The following is a 15,019-nucleotide window of genomic DNA, read 5'->3' on the forward strand; positions in this document are numbered from 1 at the left end:
TTGCATGGCCTGCAATTAAGACACCTCCTTACTTTTGATGTCTTAGACACATTTCAGTGACATGACCCAATCTTTCCTGTGCTGGCTGAGTTTGAATTAGTTTTGAAGGTTCATCCAAAATGGAAAGATATTACAGAAAAATATATTATCTAGTTCAAATTAACAGACCTTTCTTTTGCTTCTGAAAAAATTGTTGCCCACCTCTGTCACAGGGCTGTAACCTCTAATAAAGAATATAGCTGAAACACTGGATTCAGTATTTTGCAGTAAAAGTAAAATCATCATTAGCTCCAAAAGGAACAGCATTTCATTGTACAAGTAAAATGCACTGTTTTGTGGTAATGCAGTTTTGTTTTCCTTAACAAAGACATGGGTACTAAATTACTTGAATTCATCTGTACTCTTTTCACCGAAACACAGATACTCCTGAAGCATTTTCCTCAGGACTGTTCAGTAGAGTTTATTGCTTTCTAAGTGAAAAACAAAACTTAAAGCTTTAAACAGGGTTGGGTTTTTAGGGGACTTTTGTAAAGATACTTTTGATAAAAGCTTTTGTTTTTCTACTCCGAAAGGAAAACTAACAAAGACCATTTTTAAAATGAAAACCCAGACGATAATGTTAAAAATGGACCACTGTCACGCAAATATTTTCAGAACAATTTTGGATAACACAAAAATGTCACGAGGCTGTTTTAATTTTGAAGCTGTTCAAGTTCCTCTTTGCTTTAAAGACAGTGACCATTTTCAAGGTTTTATTCAGCTTGTGTGTAAGGTGCCATCCTGCAGAAAGCTACATTTCCCAAGTCTACCCAGATGAAGTTTTGAACAGAGCTTTCCCTTCCATTAGGACAGCGAACCTGATTCTGCAGAAGTCAACATAATCCTCTCCACATTACTACTAACTGTGCTTTAAATGCATTCTCCTAGTGAGACAGTCACATTAGGAACAGTTTCGGGCCATGCCAAGTACTGCTAGAGAGAAAAATTGATATTATCTTGTAAAATCTCTCAACAGACAATGACAAACCACTATTTTTGAAAAATTTTATTATTGCTCTTGGTTTTAGGGACTAAGCCAAATAATGTTTAAAAAGCAGATGGGTCTCAGCTTGGTCCTTTTAATCTAAGTTGGATGTGCTGCATTGAGCAAATGCCTAATAACTCTGTGGGTGTTTGCTTAGAAATGGCATTTAGATTAAACACTGCTCCAGTGTCTGTACTTTAAAGGGTCAAGCGGTGGTGTTGAACTTCAAAGAGAATGAAATTCAAATGCTTGTGTTGGTCATTTAGAAAGGGCAAAACTTTTAAAATCTCCTTTTAGAGAAGAGTAAGACTACAGCAGTGAATAAAATTCAGGAATGTGGCAGTGACAGCACAGTTTGTGTACTGATAACCATGATGACGATGATAATGATGATGATGATGCAAGAAGATGATATCTGGTGTGCAAAGAACTGCTCACAGTTTCTGAGTCATGTTAGATGAGATCTGTTGGCTACCTAGATATTTCTAAGCTGGATGTAAGGCCGAGGTGAAGAACATTTGCTGTGCTGTTGAAGAAAGGAACCCTTGAACTGTTACACCATGAAGTTCACTTTGTGACATTAGATTAATTGAACTGTCCTAGAGTTGGTCCATAGATGGAAAGTTCATATTTGGATTCAGATCTTGGGCATGCATAGTTATGATCCAGAGTTCTGATTCAGTCTCTGACCTAATTTAGCACAACACTGGGCAAAAGCCTTGAATAGTTTCGGAGCATTCGAATGAGATAATCAAACCCCTGGCAATGATGCAGCTTTCCTCAGTCAGGAGTGGGTCAATATACAGCAGTCTGCAACAAGGAGACCTTTGTGTTCCTTACAGAGAATCTCCTTTTCACCATCCAGGTATTTCTGGTTGAGTATGGATTCCAGAACTGGACCTTATAGATGTTGAATATAAATGAAAGGCTATTTTCCATCTAGATAGAAATATCAGCTGCAAGTCAGTTTTCATGCTCTCTTAGATCAGCCTCACTGAGAGATTCAATTATCATGCTGTAATTCCTCTTTGCTCATGACAATGCTGTGGAAAACACTGGCCTTACCTTCTTGACACTGCCCGAGCAATACCATAAACAGGGGATGTTTTGACAGCATCTCCTCTGAACTCTTTGGAAACAGAGTTTGCTGGGAACACCTTAAAAAGCAAGTCAGAAATCTGAGTTTATAGAAGGGATTCTTACTCAGTTTATCTGTTCTACGTGTTTTTGTAAATCTTATCTTTACTAATGAAACAGCAAGCACGGAGGAAGGAGCTGGATTCTGTCCTGTCTCTGGCACTAGCGGTAGAACTGTCAGCTCAGCGCTATTTGTAGATTTTCTCTTGCTTGGGTGATGTGAGAGACAGAACATGTTTCTCAGGGAGGGGATGAGTCTGTGGGTCAGATTCTCTGCTGTAATACAGACTCAGTGATTTCAAAGTGAACATTATGGCACAGTCATGCTCCAGAAGTCATGGTGAGCTTCCATACTCCTTCTACTCAATGTTTTTCACATAAAGCCCTCAATTTTTCAAGCTTAAAAGACAAATGTCAGGACTATGAAGACAAATTTTTCAGTAATGTAGTTTTAGGAACCATCAATTTATACACAATTACAGGACATGAATCTCTTAAAAAGAGACTTGCTGATTTTTCTCTATCTTATTTTATTTCAGGTTTCTTACAGGGTTATTTTTAGTCAGCATTTATACCGATTTTCTGGCTTTCTGGAGGAAAAGCCAGCCTGGTGCAGGGCCCTCAGGATCACACTTGGTAGCTTTCAGTATGGGGATCAAACGGGCTCTTTTTAAAAAGTAGTTACTGATTTTAATAAAGGAGTGTATATAGTCCTAGTAAGTCTGCCAATTGACTACATGCTTTCAGAATTTCTTGACAGATGCAGTTTGATTTTTACTTCCTTCACTTTTACCAGCTTTTTCCAGTGTGTCCTTGGATACCTCAGTGACACGGGTCACTACTGCTAACTGAGATTAAGAGATATCCCCCAAATCTTTTCCTCTGAAGGTTCATACGCTTACCTCCTTTCTCTCTTTCTCAGCACATTCATTTTCCTTAATTTCTCCTTTTACCGATTGGTGGGCTAGTGGCACCAGCTCTGTGTTTGCCAGCTCTCACTGTCTGATTCACAGCACAGTCAGACATGGCAGCAACTGAACACAGGACAATCTAAATCTAATATTGAAACAAATATTACAGCGTAAGGAGAACTGTAGAAGGCTTATCACCTGTAGCTATTATGCAGATATGTTGCACTTATATTATACTTTCCCCCAAGAGAAATCAGATATGGGAGACAGTCTGTCAGATCATCTGCTGTCACCCTTGCTGCAAGCAATGAAGAATTTTCCCTTATAATTTAATACCGAATGTCTTAAAAGTATCTATTTCGGGCATATTTTGGAAGGGGAGTGAAGGCAGATACACCTTCTACAGCTCTAACTAAATGTCAACACATTGAACAGGAAATTTGTGGTGTGAGGTATGTTGAAGTGCTCAGAGCTAGATCTGGATTAGTTGTGGAAGAGAACTCAGGGTCCGTGTTTGCAGGTAAGGTGAAGTCCAACTCTACCAGCCAGTGCTGAGGCAGCCAGTCTAGAACTACAGCTCTGGCTTCCAGATCTAGTTTTGACTTCTGGAATACTTTGCATGTCATCATTCCCAACGGCATTACCAGCTGCAAAGACAAAGTTTAAAATAAAAATGAGAATCCTTTTTTCTTTCCCCTGTTTTATGTGCTAATGTGGCATTAGAAGAAAATGAAAGTTACGTAGGTAAGGAAGAAATAATACTTCCATTCTGAAAGCATTTCAATTCAGCATCCACCTGGCAGCTGTGAAACAGAGGCTCTTTGGAAGCTACAGTTATACTGCTTCCATGCCATCACCACCTATAATGTTTCATAATGGCTTTAACACAATGCCTCTCCAGGTATAAAAGAAGCAAATGGTACAGTTCCAGAGAAAAGAACGTACTGATATTTTTTCAGTATGAGGAAGAAGGTTAAGCTGAACATTTTAACTCATGTCCCATCCTCATTTCTTCACCTTTCCTATCTCCTTTCCCATTATGATTGAGACTTACATATTTTATATACAAAAAAGCTATTTACATGAAGGAAAAAACACAGCCTACCTGCTAGATAGCCAACATAAACCATATTTCAGAGAAGCAATAATGTGAGAAGTGACTTAACATTTGCGATTCAATCTGTGTTCTAACATACATACTGGCATTACCAAGGGCACCGCTATAGCAGACATAGTTAGCACAGGGGATCATATACTTGGGTGCAACACACAGATTCTGGGTACCTCATTGTGTACTAAATTTTCTAGGTCCAATAAATATATGGAGAGAGACCTAAGTAACCAACTGAGCAAGAGGTTGTAATGCAGAGGAAAGACTTAGGGCTTAGGCATCTGAGTGGTGGATGCACTGAAGCTCAGCATCTGCCTCTACTCCTGTAGGAACAGTCTTCCACTACACGGTGGTGCAGCAACAGGATAACATGAAGAGGAGGTCTTGGTCAGAGCTTACACTAATGTTCTGCAGACAAGGCCCAGCTGAGCCAGGCGTTGTTTCTGGGGTCAGGTAAAGACAACACGTGAGCCGCCTGGCTCAGGTATTAATCAATATCTACTCATGTCGAAAGCCCTGGTGGGGATCATTAATTGGAAGGGATACAAATGACTCCCAAGGTTGCACACATGCATTTCCTTCTGAAAGCCTGAGAGTCCTTTTTCTCACTGGCATCCCATCATGACTAAAAGAGTAGTAACCTGTTGATGGTGTGTATCAGGTAAGCCATCTTTTGCAATTTCTCTCCAAGTGTGACATGGTTCATGCTCTTAATGACTCTTCCTCCCCTCATTTTCCCATCTCCTCTTTGCTAAATCTTTTCTGCTCTTGTTCATCTGAACAAGGGGACTGCCCACCCCCAGCAAGCAGTGCCATGCTGTTGGGCCTGCTGTTGCTAAGAGACTAAGTGAAGAGAGAGGGAGAGACCCTGCCCACACAATTACCCTACAGAATCCCAATATTCCTTCTATTGCTACTCTCCATTCCTACGGAGATACTGTTGATGCAGCCTTGGTGTCAACAGATCCGTAGGGGGTTTTCTGGGATGTTTTCTCTCTCTGACCAGCAGGAAGTTCTGAAATGCAAGAAGCACTACAGTAGATGACGTGCCATTGGGGAATTAGCATTGATAGCAGACGCAAACTTCTTTTTTGTGAGAAACCACAAAGGCCAGAACAGATAGGAGGATCTTGCTTCATACTAAAAGGCACGTATAGACCAAGAGTGAGGTTCACAAAAATATCCTTGGAAAGCCAAGCTAAAAGTAGACCGTTAGAAGGCCCAGCAACCAGCAGAGTGCTGGACTGGTTGAATTCTTTCTCTACTGCAGGAAGCCCTCCAATTCTTAACATTTGTTGTTTTATTTCAGTGTTCAGATTGCTTATCCTTTATTTTCAAAAAGCAGGGGAGTTCACTCTGACAATATTTCTGGTAGAAATCTTTCACATGCCTATAGAAAGGATAGCAAGCTTCAAATGACAACAAATCTATTGACATGGGAAAACATGGGGGAAGTTTTTAAAACTCTCCTGAAGTTCTGTCATGTTGCTAGGCTGATGGAGTTATCAAATCACTTCTGTCCCTGACAGTAGTGACAGACTTCTGCAGAATCATAATAGCTCACAATCGTGAAGCCCATTTGCTGCCTGTATCTTTCTGGCACATAGCCTGCAACTTGCTAGATTTTTAGTTTTCCATTAAAGTGGGGTCATTGATGAATATACGTGGAGAGAGTTCAACCCTCATACCAGAATCATGCGATATGTGAGTGGGTAATGTCACGATACCTCTGTACGTGCACAGAAATAGCTGGGTTGGAAAACCTTCCTGCTGAACAGAAGGCATATGGACAATAGATTATGGAGACAAAGAGGAGACTATCTCAATACCTCAAAAAAGATTAAAGGTTAGCAACTGGCCAGCGAAGAGCTCCAGGACTATGGATCATTTTATAGAGTGAACCCTGGGGTACAGCAGTGAACAACTTCAGAAGTACCCTTGAAAATTTTGTGAAAGAACAAAATGGAGCAAAGAGATTTGGGACTTGCCAGTTGGAACCTGGAATTTCTGTTCTATCTTGGCAACTTTAACTTTCCATTCATGAGCAAGACAGACAGATATCAAATAAGTCACCCTAAGAAAGGCACAACTAGATAGCACACTAGCCATCTAGTTGTGCCTTTGTCAACAAGACTGAAAAGCCTTACCCACACTCAGATTGCATCTCTTTGCGTAAACATCTATATAAAGTGATGGAATCTTCTGTTGACCTTCCCATGAAGGCCTGTTTTCTACACTTAGATAATTTGAAAGTGCTTTTAAGGATTTTTAGGGTTAAATCCATCTTTCTCGGAAAGATAAAGCACTAACTCCCTTGTGTTTCAGCTGGAATATTACATGGCATCTGCAGCCTATTACAAAGCTTGCAATTGCAAGTATTCTCCTTCCATGTGCTAGAAAGAAATCTGGGATTAAAATCCCAGGCAGACTACCTGAGGCATGTAGAAACCTATAATGAGAGACAAAGAAATCAGATGTGCAAGGTAAGCTGAGGAGCAAGGCAGCAAGTAGAGACTGAGAGAACTATTGCAAAAATGCTTCCTCTGACAAAGAAGAATTATAGATAGCTAGAGAATATGACATGTTTGAGAGGGGACAGCTCCTCAGGAGGGTAGAAGGGTAAATTATATACAGAAGAAGCAGACACTGATAAAACAAATTTTCTGTGTAATGTTTATAAGGAATGGGGAATGTGGAGATGATGCCAAGAACAGCCATACATTTTCTAGGGAAGAAAGCAGAAATACTGTCAGAAGTTGAGATCATGCCAAAAATAGTTATAAAATTTTTTAGAATGTCACGAGGCTGACAAAACATCAGGGCCAGATGGGATCTGCCTCAGAAAAATCAAGCAATTAACTAAAAAAAAAACCGTACAGCAGCATATGAATCAAAGGAGTGAGGTCCATCATGCTTCACCCTGCCAGTTTCACATAGCCAACTGAGTGAAATAAGCTCTGCCCAGCCTCAGTAAAAGGCCACGCTGAATGTGCCACAGGAAGGTAAAACTCAGGAGGATCCAGCTTCTCATGAAGAAAAACTTGACACCATTGCAGCCATTTTAATCTTTTAGGTGCAAGGTGGCCATCTCAACAGGCAGCACGTACCTTTGGGGAGCACTGCTGTCCTCTGCACTTTCTGGGCTAGTCCAGTAAGAGGGATGAGGACACTGTCTCTGCCAGGTTTTTAATGCTCTCATCCCAAATAGACCCCAGGAGAAAAGGACCTGGTGGGCTGGAGAGGTGCTAGTGCATTTTGAGGTTTATGAGGAATCCAACAACCAGGAAGAAAGCCACAGCTTGACTTCCACAGTGAGGGGGCGGATACAAAACGGAGACACTAATTAAGGACACACAAGAACCACTCAGGAAGTTATGACTTCATTAATGAGAATGACTAGATGGAGAATCATACTTAACAAATCTGTTGAGCATGGATTTTCCAGTCTAATTGGACATTAGAAATGCTCTTTTAAACGCAGTAAAATCGAATACAGCAGTCTGTTCCACAAGTAAGCACACTGGGGCAAAGGTCCTCAAGCAACTGGAGTAAGGGCTTCATAAGAGAGAACAGAAACTTTGGATGCGTACTGGTCTTGCAGACAAAGTACCAGGATGCTCAGTGTGAGATCATGGGACTGAATCTTCTGGTCTCTGATGACATGACTGGGCAGCTCCCTACAACCACATTATTAATAAATATTCCAGCTGGCTCAGTCAGCATTCCTATAGAGCCCTGGAGAATTGTATGCTGGAGTGAGATTTTTGCCAGCTATTTGTGACACAAAGCCCAGTGCCTGTGTCCTCAGCATAGACCTCTAGGCCTCCTTTAGCTCAGAAAATCACTTTGGGATGGAGAGAGCCAACAACAACTACAATCTCCCTGGGAAAAAAAAAAAAATCAGATTAAATTAGGCAGATTTATTCAAGGATGGAAAACTGTAGGCTACCCTCTCTTACTCAGCCTTTCAAAACCAAAAGCAGCTATGCTATTTTCTTCTCCTATTTCTTTTCCATGGTCCTGTATTCAGAATCTACCTACCTGCTGCCCCTTTTTGCCTAGGAAATTCAGAAATGTAATAATCTCCACTGTAAACACTCCTGTCAGGGCTTAGAGAATACTTCCCCCCAAGTCCCTGTTGCACTTGACTCATCTCTCTAAATTAATATACCAGATATACCCTTCCTGTGAGTGAGAATAACTCAAAAAGAGATGAGGAAATGCAACATTAATCCCATTCTAGATTAAAAGGAATTTAAACAGGTGTTTTTCTATGCCATGAAATAATTTAAATTAATCTTCCAGCTCCAGCAGGGGAGATAAGAGAGAAGTGGATAAATCTCAGAAAGAAAACAAATATATCTTAGCAAGCAGTGGTTTAGGCTGATAGTGCATTAGTAGCACAAGAACTCTCTTACAGTTAGATGAGTTACTAAAACAAATGAGGGACCAGCCTCCCTCCCTACTTGTCCTTCCTTGAGTCCAGTTACAACAGGGCATTCAGTCCCCCTGCATGCTTCTAATATCAGCTCCCTTTGCCTGACAAGCAGCTTCTGTCATAATTGCCTTCTTGGTGATTACAATCTTGACTTCTACACTCCCAGCTCTTGCCAAAATTAGTTGGATACATTATGCCTGAAGTGAAGCCCTGCAATTTCTTCTTGTGCTGAACAAGCTTAAAAATACCATTTTTCTCCTATTCTAATTCCTAATAGCCATGAAACATTACTACAATCTGTAGCACTTTGTTGCATGACAATGTAGTATTTACAAAATGAGTGAGCTGTCTCAGAAAATTAAGTTCCCTACTTGCTCATAAGAGAGAGAAAGACTTGGCAGCATGAACGTTCATGTTGCAATAAGTACTTGACAGTGCATAGATAAAACTTCTCCCTCTTGAACATAACAAAAGACCTGCTGAAACATTTGTGAGCAGGTCAGTCTGTAGTGACAGGCAGCAGAGGAGATAGGCTCCACATAGGTTTTTACACACCAAAGAGAGGTACCCCTGTAGCTCACATGAGGACTGCTCCACTGAGTCCCATCGCTGCTGGAAAGCCTGACGTCCACTGGGTTATGTCATAAAAACCCCCTGAGATCCTAACATTTCACAGCCCATCAGTGATCTCGAGAAACCATTCCTCAGGCAAAACCCTTCATCTGTTCTCAGCAAGTGCGGTTGGGACTCCCAAACTCCTGATGGAACAGACCAGAGAGCTTGCTGGAGAAAAGCCTTTACGATGGACCAGAGCCCAGGCAGCCATGTTTAAGAGAATATAAAACTCCTTATATTCTATGCTTAAAACTCTCCATCCCACTGGAAATCCCTGAGCTCACCAGCAGTGTTTACCACTTGTGCCTGTGCAGATGTGACCTCGGTCACAGTAGCTGCTGATTTCCATCCAACTGAGACTACAAAGATATGGGCAGCTGTAGCAGGGAAACAAGGACTGAATAGCTCATACTTTTTGGACTTGTAACTCATTTTTAAAATTGGTCCCTCCAGATAAGGGGTAGAACAGTATAAGAAAAGGATGAATTTCCAATGTTCTCATGTTGGTAAATAGAGGATTTCATTCCTCACAGCTGTCAAATAGATGGGTACCTTTCTGCACGATCAAAATTTATGTATGCTGGCAAATCAGCCTCTGCCAGCATCACGACTCAAGCAAAACTTAAGATGGAAGCAGCATATGTTTTTATATTTCACAGCTTTCTGAAAAGGCTGTCTTACGATACATAACATTTAATCCTGTCTGAAATAGCTTTTATTGAGAAATAAAAAGTATTATATAAGTGGCAAGAAACTTGATCTGAGAAGTAATTTTATTTAGGGCAGAGCATGACAAGTTTGCAGTAGTATACCTGAAAGAATGATATTGTTCTCAAGTCACAGATCATAATTTGACTCCCTCAGACATAATCAGAGAGAAAAAGTCTGTACACAAAAGGCTTCTGTCTCATCTGACACTCATACTAGAGAAGATGTCCAAGAATAATGACCTGCAGGGGGTCAATCCAAGTGTACAAGGAAGGGAACCTGGTCTGTGCACACATTGCTTTAAGTTGTAACTCAGATGCCCTAAACCCACTAAAATCTGTGCAATAATTCATTCCTGCTTACCTTTCAAGATTGCTTAATCTTACAGGCACCTAAATTTAGAGGTGCTTCACTACGTACAGGATATTTCCTTATTACACAATTTTAGTTGCCTGTTGCTGCCCGTCGGTGCTCCTCTTCAGAGAATGGTATCTCTCCCACCTGCAGTTCTGCTGTGCTCTGTTTTAGGCATCTGAACTCTGCCCAGGTCCATTAGAGAAGCCATGATCAACGCATGACAAATTTCATCTTATGTGGTGGTAACAGTATCCAACTTATAAATAATAGTCTCTGGCAGAATATACTTGCCCAGGAAATCAAACATACAGATACTTGGTTCTTCTTTGCCTGATATGTACTAAACCATTAAATGTTTGTCCTCCAAAAAGGCAGAAGCAGAAAGGATGCCAAGTGGATGAAGACATCTAATATTTCCTACTGATTCCTCCCTGTCTTAACCAGAGAAACAGATGTTCAACTTAAGCAGACTTGATAATTCCTGGAACACTTGAGGATCTGCCTTTCCACTGACTGCAACAGAGAAATTACATGGCTACATTAGGTAAACGAGACTGTTTTGGGTGAAGTGCCTTAAATGCGATGGACTGGACTTTCAGCAGTTCTAGACTGCCATAGAGGGACTAGAATATGGCAAAAGAATTGGCAAAATTGTGCCTGTCTGTTGTGTGTCCTCCTCCTTCAAACTACCACACTGCAAGGAGGAGGGGAGAAGGAACAGGGTCTCATCTTGGCAGACAGCAAGAACCTGGCAGTGTTTGAGTAAAGCAAGGCAGAAGAGAAAACGGATCATCAGGTGGAGACACTGGGACTGGCTGGGCAAGAAGATTGTGTGACCAGTGGGAAAGAGGGAAAAAGGAGACTGTATTTGTGAGGTGCAGGAATGGGCCTGGAAAACACAAAGCTTAAAAAAATGAGTCTTGGTAATTTCCAAGCACAGTACCCAATCTACTAAATGGTGGCACAAAAGAACTAAGTAAACCAGGATGCTAAATGTCACAAGACTTAACTCCTAGAAGCCTCATCCTGCCCACACTCATAAACAGTGAATACCCATGTGAATACCCATAATGCCTGTGATCAATAATTAGTGCATGCAGCAGGAGAGAATGCTTAAATCCAAGAACACGATGGAAGTGCACAGGAGCGCTAGATGAATAACAAAGTGGTCTATGCTATGTTGCAAGGTAGTGAGTTTCACAGAAGGGGCCATAAAAGGGGAAAAGGAGGTTATATTAAGAAGAAAAAGGAACTTTTCAGCCGTTAAAGAGAATCTCCATAAGCTGAAATGTGGATGGAGACATTGAAGACTGTTAAAAAATAATCAGCAGCAAAGCAAGTGGCCAATGCTACAAAAATCACTACATGTGACCCTGGCAACTGCTGGTGTAATAGTAGAAATCTATAGCCTTCCTGATGTTTTCCATAAATACATTTGTTTCAATGACAGAAAAGAAATGAGAAAAAATACAGATAGTACAAAATTAATAGAGCAAAGACCAAACCAAGTCATTCATTTTCTTTCCTACACATTTTGGTGGATGTTTGGAGGAGAAGTGAGATCTACCTCTAAATTTTGTCATTCAGGTCCATTCCCACCTAACAACTTTGTGACAGGGAGGAAAGAAAGACAACAAAAATGTAATATTATTTCAGTGGCAGAGATTTATCGACGGGATATGGTTCAGAGCAAAGAACTTTCATTTGACAAGCAGTTAGTGTTAGTGGACTAGTAGGGTAGAAATTAATTCTAGTGAGGTTTCTTTCTTTATCTTCCATGCCGCATGTGCCTGACACTATTGCAGGTTTCACTGCAGGTTAATATCTTTGTTAACCTGTAACATCCACAGGTAAATTCTAGAATGAATCTCTGAACCTTTATAGATCATGCTAGACGTGCTGCCACATCATTTAGACAGATGCAGACTGACAATAAGCCTAAACCATACTGGTCTAACACAGCAACAAGCAACTGAACTGAAGACGGACCCAAACCTAAAGATGAGATGCAGTGATCAAGGGATTGAGCTCCAGGTTGCCATTCATACCCAACATTTATTGGAAAACCTGGAATGTGAGGAGACTAAGACTAGAGAATTTAAAGTACAAACCCTAAGGTAGCTGCTCTAGCTTCAGGTCATCTTTCTTCGCAGACTCCAAGAAAACTGACATTTAACTTGCTGCTAGAAGGTATTTTCCATAACAAAATAAGTGCTAGACAAGCCTGATGTGCTTATGTGAGAGAAGCCCTCATGGCTGGCACTGCACTTCAAAAGTGATATACAGCAGAGAAGAACCATGTCCCTCTTGGTACCATCACATATTTAACAGATGCTGTTTTGTTTGGGTGCCTTACGCCTGGAGTTGCAGCCATTGTGACTAGGGTATCTGCTCTACTTTAGGGGCAATGTGCACAACTCAGAACAGGGGAAAAAAATAAATATATATATATATATATAAAACGTTGTGCTTGCAGAATTGCTTTGGGCCACCCCAGTATGTCTAATATGTTTCTCTAGCGCCTGTTCTCCTTCCTCACCTATCTTGTCATTGTTATGACAGGGTTAGATTTTCCTGACTATCTTTTCCCAGTTTCTATATTGGGAGAATTTACTTACTATGGATTTTCTCTCTCTGAGCTATACAGTTCACATTGGGTGAGGCTAGGGGATGTTACAGAGCTTAGCACAGACGTGTGGGGTCAATGTGTAACAGTCTGAAGGTGTTTGGAGGAAGAACGACTTCATAAACACTATGAGCTGGGAAGAAAGGAAAGCAGCCACACACATTAAAATGAGAACTGTCAGTGATGAGATCCTCGTGCTGCCTAGAGATAACTGCAATTGGTTGCACACAGGCTGTAAAGGTAAAGGGATGCTTTTCCTCAAGCCTGGAAAGGAAAGCAGGAGCCAGGGGAACAGATTTGTGCTGGCGCCCAAAGTATTTCCTGATGATCTTCGTAGCATCACATGCTCTCAAGACATAGCAGGACACAGCTGCAAATGCCACCATTAAAAGTCTTACACTAACAGGAATTTACAGAAAGAATAAGATTTCCTTTTATTTTGACAAACTCATGTAACAGAAAATGAATTAATACACATGAGGCTACTATTGCTCCCATGGGAATCAGTGAGGGATTTCCACCAGATTGGGCACAAAGAATCCACTTCAGCTTGACTTTTTTTTTTTCTAATTTCCCTCTGAAGTCTGTAAAAATTTAGTCTGGAATCTTGTGTGTGCAGGATATATTCATGTACTATGTCAGCGGTAAGTGTAGCTCTCATTGGCACCTGGAAGAGCCCACCAAGTTGTACCCAGCCTCATGTGACTGTCCAACATCTGTCAGATGGAAACAATTTTTGAGGTATCAGTGCCATGACAGTCCCATCAGAACAGAGTCTAAATGGGCCACAAGTGGTACTTAATGAATAAACTGTTCCTCTGCACAGAGGTACATTTATCTTGGTAAAGCAACAGGACTCCCCAGCCCCAATTTCAGCTGATACGATTGATTTGTTAGTGGCACTGTCACATCTGCGATCCAATAACTCTAATCTCCTGCGCACGAATGGAATTAATTGATCTTTTCTGTTAGGAGAAAGCTGGACTCCTTGAACCAAACTCTGCTTTCAGTCACGATACGTGGAGCGATGCAGGATTTACAGTGGTGTATTGGAGTGCAGACTGCAGGGCTCCTCCTGCCCCCGGGGGATTGTTGAGCAGTAGCTCTGCTTGGCTCCTTATTGCCTTTGTTAATAACTCTTCTAATTTGATTTGTGTGCCAGTCTATTTTTGTATCTCTCTTAACTGGCTTGTATGATACTTAAGATGACTGGGAAGGATCCAAGCTCAGGAGTAGGGTGTATTTCAAAGAGATGAACCCGCGGTTACTGTAGGTATGTCGTTGTTAAATTTGCAGGTTTTCTCCTTTTCCAAAATCAGAGGCAAACTGTGGTGTTCCCAGTCCTCAGAACAATGTAACAGAAAAGCACCATCCTTTCATTTTGCAGAATCTCTATGTTGGCTGCATTAAGAACAACTCAAATACTAGTACAAGCAGGGAAAGAAGAAAAAGTTATTTTACAACAGCAGGGCAAACTCATACAACCAGCTGATCTTGCAGTTCCCTTTGGCCTGACAACACTTCCCTTACCCTTTGGTGTGTAACTAAAAATGCCCATACCTGCAAGATGTTTGAAACACAGCTTGTTTGGCCACTGCAGAAACCAAATAAAAGGAAAATCTCCCACTATAAAATCTCATATCACAATTAGTGACCGTAACATAAATACCTTTTCCTGCTTTCAGCTAGAAGATTAGCCTCCTCTAACTGGGAGTTTGGTGGCCATGAGCCACTTGATGGACTCCTCCAGGCTGGACTCGTATAAAGCTCTCAGGATACTGATCAATGCTCCAGCATATACTTCCCACAGCAACATCCACATGCAGTACAACTAAACACATAGGCTTCACAATAAGAGACAACCAGCTTCTGTCAGTCAGAGGGTCTAGGTCTTAACAGCACTGTGATACAAACAGGTTCTCTGTCCACGCTTGCTTACCAAGGACCTGGCAACTATAAGTACTCTTTTCCAGACCAGAAGAGGCCAGAGGCGAGACCTCTTGGGTTTTAAGAGCTACAACAATGCAGAAGACCCACCTATCTGCAGAAGGTCCTGCAGTCTTGTTGCCACCTGGGCCAACCCCAATGCCTA

Source organism: Nesoenas mayeri (assembly GCF_963082525.1).
Source record: "Nesoenas mayeri genome assembly, chromosome: 3".
NCBI classification, from domain to species: Eukaryota; Metazoa; Chordata; class Aves; order Columbiformes; family Columbidae; genus Nesoenas; species Nesoenas mayeri.